Raw genomic sequence first — 9,251 nt, forward strand, 5'->3', positions numbered from 1 at the left:
CAAAAGGAATTAAGTATTTTAATGGCGCTTCTGATACTTTCTCTATCACGGCACAAAAAAGCAATGTCGTCCGCATAGGCAAGTACACGGAACTCACATGCCTGCAACGGAAAGCCATGAATACTGTTGTTGTTATTTACGCTTGCGCAGAGGGCCTCAATGTATAAACAAAAAAGTAAAGGCGAAAGCGGGCACCCTTGGCGAACCGAACGTGTGACCTTGATTGGACGACACACCGACTTGTTAATAACCAAACTTGTCGAACACCCTTTATCAGCCATTTGTACACCCCCCGCTATTATTCCCCCCAAGTTTACTTGTTCCAAGATGCTAAAAAGCATTTCATGAGAGACTTTATCAAAGGCCTTCTCGAGGTCTATTTGGAGCATGGCTACATTTAAGTCCATACTGTCACAACATTCTAGGATGCTTTTCGCTGCGTGTTGCCCGAGCGAAAAATCCGCGGCCCGACGTTGACGTTTGGCTACGGCTTCTCGTGCACGAAGTTCGGCGTCGGCAGCGCTCTCCAGACGCTTGCGTTCGGCGTCGGCAGCGCGCCGTCCCGCCGCCTTGTCTTCTGCCGCCGTCGATGAAGAGGATGGCACGAGGTCTTGAACTGGTACTGCAACGCTGACGTTGGCTCGCGTCGCGGTACTGGTTGAAGGTGTTGCTTCCATCGCTTATGAACTTCGACGATGGCGCACTGCCCTCCCGAGAGGGATAATAAAAAAGAAAAGAAAAGAAAGAAAACAATAATAATAAAGATCCAACCGATTGCCCCGCAGTGAGGGTGGGGTGCAAACGATGGCAATAAATAACACGTTACGTACTTACGTCTCTCGCCTCTCTCTCTCTGTCTCTCTCGTCTCGCAACCCAACTACCCAACCCCTACGACAACAACTACTACAACTACCACCGCCAACTACCACAACCTACGCCACGTGACCTACCCCAATTCTCTGCATTTTCGTGTCCCTCGCGCGGGGGCATGCGACCAAGGTTTTTTTTAGCCGCATGCGCAGCCGCCGACACAGCGCAACTCGTGACCGGAGCGCCCTTTCAGCGCCTAGGCAAAGTCGCGCCCGCTTTGGAAGGGGCAGTTCCGAAACTGAAAAAGTATCTATAAACGTTGGCGCCACCTTTACCTTCAGCCATAGCGTTATACAGTAGGCTATGGCTTATCCGACGAAGAGACTTTTCCACCGACGTAGCATGTGATTGTTATCTTGCAAACACAGAAAAAAAAGTGGTGGCTGCGCTTGGATGGATAAGTACCCGAAAGCACGCTGAAAGTTAGCTACCTTCGCGGTGCCCGAGCTGCGGCGGCGAAAAATTTTCACTGGAGCCATGACAGCTGCGTACGTCCAGCTTTCCGCCCCCCGATGCCTACCCCCGTGACATGCCTAGACATGCGCACGCCCGGGCGAAATGAGACAAACAGCCCTTCGAACGCCGCTTTCTTGGTCCGGCCCGACGGCAAAGCTTTGCACTGCCGCAGAGACAGATGGAGAAAGGGGAAGCGGTTAAGGGGGAGAGTCCTCAGCCGAAAATCGCCAGAAATTCGACATGTCGCCATTCGTGATTGGCTGCGTCTGCTGCAACCCGGGGCTTCCGAGCCGATTCCCCCCGAACTGGCTGCTGCGCCCCACAGAAGTGACGTACGTCAAAAAAAATTGCGTAATTGCATTACACTGCAATTATTTTAATAGCATTGCACATATTTTTGGCAGTGAGACATCACTATTACAATATCAAGATTTATTTTTAGCCTGAGTTTATTGTCTTTTAATATGACGTCACTTAGTCACCATGACGTCATAGACATGCTTTGTAGATGTTTAGATTATATTTTTCTCTGCGAAACTCGAGTTTGTTATTGTTTTTGACACTCGCGTAGAAGAAGTTGTGTAAACAAAGCACTTTTCATAGATTTACAACGGGTTTTACGGATGGCCTGCGGACGAGCGGCATGGAGAAGAGGCCGAATTCAATCGAAGAGCGAATTTTGGCCCCGTACTGCTACGGGTAGAGTTCACTCTCGTACGGGCTTGTCTGTTCCGTGGTACGTCGATCTGTTCCGAGTTTGTTTCGTTGGCCTGTTTCAAATATTCCGGTGGAGTCGCTCACGAGTGGTGCGGCGCTGCGCTGTGTTTTCGTTTCATATGAGGTATTCAGCTCCAAGCCTGTGTCTCCGCTCTTGTATCTTCTGCAGTAATTCACAGTCGTCACAGTCCGATGACTATTTGTGGCAGCAACGCGAAGTGCTGGTCAGCGCTTGCACAGAGCTCAATGATTTCATATGAAATACGTACGTGTCAGGACCAAATGTTGCCCCAAAATGTGCAGCAAGGTACGAAGCACCTTGTTGCCTTCAAAACGTGACCGATGTGTGTAGTGCGTCGTAGTTTTCCAGAGGTTTATTGTTTGTGTGAAGCTGCTGGCGCCGCAGCCATCGATGCATCGCAGTCATTTATCACAACGCGAGGCAAATATTTTGATACTGCTCCGTACTCTACTTGCAAGCGTCCAGACTCGTGTCGCAGCAGGAGTGTATACGTGAATAATCTAGAGCCCCATCAGTTAGCAATGGTGCGTTGCAGTGACAGCGAGTTCTCGTTCATGCGCTTCAACTTGCCGTGATACCTGTCGTTACAAGCGTGGCCGAAAAATGCGCCGGATATCTGTCGTGAGTTACTGTGGCATTTTCCGTGTGTGTTAAGTTCGTGTGCTCCAAAATTTACGATGTCGCCAAACGTACGTGATCGTGCCCATTTATGACAGGCTAGGTGATGCGTCAGTGGCTTCAGCAATAACAGGTGCTACGTGCTGTGTTGAACTGTTATATCAACATTCTAAGCATACCATCTAGATGACTCTGCGTAGTTGCTGTTTCTATTTGCTCTAACCTCATTTGCCTTGTTCATCTTTTTTGCAGGGTATTTTTGTTTACGTGTGCATGCAGCATACTAGCACTAAATCAACCTTACACACTTACCTGTACATGCCATTACCCTCTTTGCAATCACGTGTGCATGTGCTACTGCTACCCTGCAGTATTTCGTCAGCTACTGTGCATGAGCAAAGATTGTTTACATGTCCCATCCCATACCATGCAAACCTGGTATCCCATGTTTTCTATCAAGTGCGTTTTTAAATATTTAGAAGTTCAATTTTTAGACCTCATTTCATACCACGCGTCATCACTCCCTCATTGTCGTTTTGTGATTTTACTTTTGTTTTTGCTGACTTTTCGTAGTGTTCAAGGTTTCACCCCTCATATATGACTATTGTTTTGGCGCTCTTTGCCCCAGTTGGCCTTGCGCCATAAACATCCTTCCATCATCATCAACATTTGTGAGCGTCACCCTCGCCTTACGACGGACAAATTTACCCGTAAATTTCAACCTCATAAAAATCAGATTTCATCACATTTAAATGTTTCAAAAGAATGTTCGATCACTGACTGATTCGCACTCTCTCACTCGCAAGACATCGAATCGTCATCGCATCGTCACATGTTCTTGATCCGAAGATCGGCAAATCGTAACGGTCATTATTCGCGGTTTTCAACGATATCGATGCGACCAGGCAGGTTACATTCACGGCAAATCATGCCTGAACATCAAAGGAGTACTATAAAAACAATGACGCAGCCGCAAACAATGAAGCACACAAGTTGCAGCCACGGGACGTGCAACAACGCCGGTAAGCAGGTCGGCCCGATTCCACTGGTATTTGTACTATACACAGCTTAACAGTAAAGAATCGCTAGCCTTCGAAGCTATTTGGACTTCGGGTGCGTTACTTAAGCTCGAAAACCTCGTAATATAAACCGTAAATAATTATTAAGCAGTATTTGAGTTCGATAACTCACTTGCCGTAAACAGACATGGACACCGCCATCTTGGAAGTTTGTTTAGATCAATGTTACCAGACAAGCATCGACATTTCGCTAAATTGAGAGGCCACTGACAATTATTGCAATTTTGGGTACTCATTAAGCTTAAAAACAAAGCCAAAGTAGCATGGTATTCATCCACAAAACACAAAATCCGCTGTTGAAAATTATGGTGCAATGAGAATGCGCTTGTAGCAATTGTGTCACCATAATGGATTGGCAGAAAATTTTAATGCATACAAGGTATTTTTATTTAGTTATGCTGTCTTTCAGTGGGTGAGCATGCTTACTGTCCTGTATCGCGCTGCTTCTGCTGACCGTGTGGCTTGCTGCTAGAGTTGTCTTTCAACAAATTCCGGCATTTATTCGTTCTTTTCTGTGACCAGCCACCAGTAACAGACATGTTTTCACTTTTTTCCATGTGGTGCAAGCGATGTTCAATTAGGTGTTCAATTAGGTGTGTGTGGCACCTGAGGTAAGCTTCCACACATTTCTACATTCTCCAGATGGGTGAAATAGAACAAGCTGGTTTTTCCGCCAGATTCATGGCTCACACAAGAAAACTGGCACTCAACTAAGAATAGCTTGTTCTGTTTGATTTATTTCAGAAACACTGATTTCTTCTATGGTTTGAGCATTGTTGGACAAATACACTGGCACATTGGAGTCCAGCATGATGATACCATTGCCCACTGTGCGTATAAAGATAAAGAAGCATTTAAAAAGTTGGAATGCAAAATAAATGAGCTGAGCTCTGTCGGCAGTCCATGCGTGTCCTCCATTGCAGTTTGTACAGTGTGATTTTGATATGATTGGTAGCAGAATATGATGATGATGATGTTTGGTGTTTTATGGTGCAAGTCCGACGAGGGCAAAGAGCGCCAAAACGGTGGTTAGGTATGAAGGATGTAACCGTAAACGCTAAGACCGTTCAACAAAAAAACAAGTGAATTCAGTAAAAGACAATGAGGATGGCTGGTGTAAAAGGCCAGGTTGTGATTGTGCGTGGCATGAAATCGTGTTTAAAAGCAACTACGCGTGATAGGAAACGAGGTGTAAAAACTTGATGTCACTAAGAAACTTAAAGGTGCGTTGTACAGGAATCATGGGGTCATCCCCTAAAAACAATGCTGGATGTAGTGGAATGTGTTGTCTGTAGAGGTCGGCGAAGTGTTTCTGTCGTGTTGTGTGGAGTGCTTTACATTGAAGTAGCACATGGATCACGGATAGGCCATCTCCACACCTGCTACACAAGGGTCTTGGAGATCCCGTGAGCAGGTATGAGTGTGTTGCATGCGTGTGGCCTATCCGTAATCGAGCCAGGGTAACTTCATTGTGCCTGTTGTGTGTGTCAGTGGTGTATGCTCCCACGACTGTCTTTATAACGTGTAGTTTGTTGTCTGCCTGTTCATTCCAGTGTGCTTGCCATGTATTGCGAAGGTGCTGTCTAATGAGTGACTTAAGGTCAGCGTACGGTATTGTTCTTATGTCCACTGTGTTTGCAAGTGCAGCAGCAGCGGCCATTTGATCTGCTGTCTCGTTTCCGGTGATACCCGAGTGACCTGGCACCCAGCATACGGTCACTTCAAGACTTAATGCATATGCTGACATAATGGTTTTGTAAACTAAATGAATAACATGGTTTTTACAAAGCTGCTTAGATGACAATGCACGTACTGCACTCAAGGAATCTGTAAAGATGATGGACTTGGGAATTTTATGATGAACTATGTGCTTTAAAACCAGAAATATGCCATAGGCTTCAGCCGTAAAAATGCTGCTTTTCGAGTTTAGGGTGTTAGATACCCTAAAATCAGGTCCGTGCGCAGCACACGAAACCATACGGGCTGTTTTTGACGCGTCGCTAAAAAATTCTGCACACTTGTATTTCTCTTGAAGGAACATGAAGTGCTGAAGAATTACAATTGTGGGTACTCGTTTTTTGTCAATTGCTACAAACGACAAATCGCACGACACGGGGCGAAGCTGCCACGGTGGTAAAAAGTCGGAAAGGGTTGATTTGTAGGTGTCTGAAAAGGTGATAGATAATTCTGACACTTCCTGTCTCACCCTATGCGAGAACGGAGCAGAGATAGATGGACGATTAAGAAGAAGTTGGGACATGGGTGCATCACAAATAAATGGTTTGAAAGGATGGTCGGTTATAGACGAAATTTTAAAAGCGTACAGAAGATCTATGTATGTTCGCTGATGATCTAGGGACCATTTATCGCACTCGACGTATAGGCTTTGTACGGGGCTTGTACGGAAAGCGCCCGACGCGAGGCTGAGGCCTAAGTGAAGCACTGGGTCTAGCATTTTCAGCGCTGTTTTTTGTTGCTGACCCATAAACCACGCTCCCATAGTCCAAGCGGGACCCCACCAAGCTTGTGAAGACACGTAAGAGGAGTTGCTAGTCCGCGCCATAGGAGTGGTGTGAAAGGACCTTAAGTATGTTTATTGCTTTGATGCATTTATGTTTTAGTTGTGTGATGTGAGGGATGAATGTTACTTTCTCGTCTAATACGACGCCTAGAAATTTGTGTTCCTTTTTTACAGGAATCAAGTCACCATTCAATTTTTTTTCAGGGTCGGGTTGGATACCGCGCCTCCTTGAGAAAACGACGCAGGTACTCTTTCCAGGATTAACCCTAAAACCGTTTTGATCCGCCCAGCGAGCAAGCTTGTTTGCCCCAAGCTGGATCTGTCGTTCACATATGGACATATTACACGATTTAAATGATATTTGTATGTCGTCCACATACATCGAACAGGAGATTGTTGGTGGCAATGCCTTCCGAACTGAATTCATTTTGACTATAAACAAAGTGCAGCTCAAAACATCACCTTGAGGCACGCCATTCTCCTGCACGTGAACGTTTGAGAGTGCCGAACCAACTCTGACACGAAATGTTCGTAAAGATAGGTAGCTGGACAGAGTGTTCAGCATGTTACCAGATATACCAAAGGATTTGAGGTCTCTAAGGATGCCATAGCGCCATGTAGTATCATATGCCTTTTCAATATCAAAGAACACGGTCATGCAATACTGCTTATGAAGATAGGCATCTTTAATGTAAGATTCTAGCGCTACTAATTGGTCATTTGTAGACCGCCCCGCCCTGAAGCCCGCCTGGCAGCTCTCGAGAAGACCATTGTACTCAAGAAAGTACACGAGTCTCCTGTTGATCATCTTCTCGTAAAGCTTGCCCAGGCAGCTTGTGAGGGCGATAGATCTATAACTGGCAGGAGAAGAAGGGTCTTTACCCTCCTTCAGAAACGCCACTACAATAGCCTCCTTCCAAGATTTTGGGATGTGCCCCGAAAGCCATATGTTATTGTATAGGTGTAGGAGTGTTTCAAGTGTATCTGGGTGTAGGTGTTGTATCATGGTGTCTGTAATCTGATCTGCGCCTGGAGCTGAAGGTTTACATGTGCTCAGGGCAGCCCTCAACTCATACAGTGTAAATTCAGAATTATAACCAGATTTTGACCTGTTATTATCATGTAGGGACTTTTTTTCAGAAGTATTTTTATGTTTCAGGAAAGTGTCTGTGTAGTGTGCAGAGCTGGACACGTGTTCGAAGTGTTGTGCAAGTGTGTTAGCCTGGTCTTCCAGTGTGTCCCCTGTTGTACTAACCAGGGGCAGGCTGTGTGTCTGTTGTCCTTTTAGTTTTCGTATTCGTGTCCAGACTTTGTGTGTGTCAGTGTATGAGTTGATGGAAGTGAGGAAGGTGCGCCAACTCTCCCTTTTCGCCTGACGACGCACTCGCTTCCCAAGAGCCTTTGCCCGTTTGAAAGAAATGAGGTTATCTGTCGTGGGGTACCGGCGAAGGACACCCCACGCATTGTTTTGGGCCTCTCGCGCCCGCCTGCAGTCCTCGTTCCACCAGGGCCTCCTTGGGCTGCAGGACACACTGGAGGCCTGGGGAATGGACTTTTCGGCGGCGTCGAGGATGTGCGCCGTGACGAGTTGGGCGGCTTCCTCCACGTGTAGGTGTTTTATGGATGTGTGGTATAGTTGAGATGTTTGTGTGAATGTGCTCCAGTTTGCTTTTGATTCATTAAACCTTTTATGGGAAGATGGACTGCTTGGGCCTATACCTATATACGTTAATGAAGTGGGGAAATGGTCACTACCATATGGGTCCGTGCCCACACCCCACTCAAGACATGGAAAGAGAACTGCGGAACCAATAGCCAAGTCAAGATGCGAGTATATATTGTGTCCTAAGTTATGGTATGTAGGCTGTTTTTTGTTGAAAAGGCATGCTCCGGAGGATGTAAGAAACTTCTCTATCAGGCGACCTCGGGCATCCGTTCTAGAGGAGCCCCAAAGAGAGTTGTGCGCATTAAGGTCGCCTGTTATGATGTATGGTTCGGGCAGCTGGTCGACCAGCGCCTCGAAGTCAGAGCTCAGAAGTGCAAAATCAGGAGAGATGTAAATAGAGCATACCGTTATTAACCTATTAAATATTATCGTACGGATTGCTACAGCCTCAAGGACAGTGTTCAGAGTGACAGGGTGGCAGGCTAGGGATTTCCGGGCGACAATTGCCACACCTCCTGAAGAGTGTGCGCAGCCAACCCTGTCCTTTCTGAATACCATGTACCTATTTAAGAAATTTGTGTGTTTAGAATTGAGGTGGGTTTCCTGGAGACACATGATACTTGGCTGACTGGCATGCAGAATCTCATACACATCGTCAAGATTTTTAAGGAGGCCTCTGCAGTTCCATTGGATGATGTTTTCTGTTCCCATTATTTAAGTTTAAGAATAACTGGAGTGTGTGTGTGTGTGTTTGTTCATGTGTCGTCTTTCGGGGCTGTTATTCTAGGATTTTTAGGCTTTTCTGTCTGCTTGGACATCGGAGGCCGCTCCTTGCGCTGCGTAGCAGGCAGGAATGGCGTGACATCCATCTCCTCGTCGGATGCCAGAAGGGTGCCCGGCGGACCAGGCCCCCTTTCGGGAGCCCTTCGTTTGAGCCGCCACCGCCGAGGGCGTCCGGGGTACCAGAGGTGGCACGGGAGGGGCGGTGGCGGCGGGAGCCGATGCGGGGCTCCCGGTGTCCATCCGGTCGGCAACCTCCAACGCACTGGAGGACGGGGAGGCAGACGCGGGAGCGGCACCGGTCCCCACAGAAGAGGTTGTCACCACAACCGCTGCTGCCTCAGCAAGCGGCGTGGCAACGGATTGGGCTGCCTAAGGCACCCCAGGGGGGGGTGGAGGAGGGACCAGGTCAGACTCGCTGAACTGGGTCCCTGTGGACACCAGACGCCACTCCGCCCCCCGGCGAGCCGCGTCGGCGTACCTCCCCAGGGGGAAAGAGGCGAACCTCTTCCGCGCCTCTG

Source organism: Haemaphysalis longicornis, unplaced genomic scaffold (genome assembly GCF_048455015.1).
Source record: "Haemaphysalis longicornis isolate Haplotype H1 unplaced genomic scaffold, Haemaphysalis longicornis Haplotype H1 scaffold_66, whole genome shotgun sequence".
Taxonomy (NCBI): Eukaryota; Metazoa; Arthropoda; class Arachnida; order Ixodida; family Ixodidae; genus Haemaphysalis; species Haemaphysalis longicornis.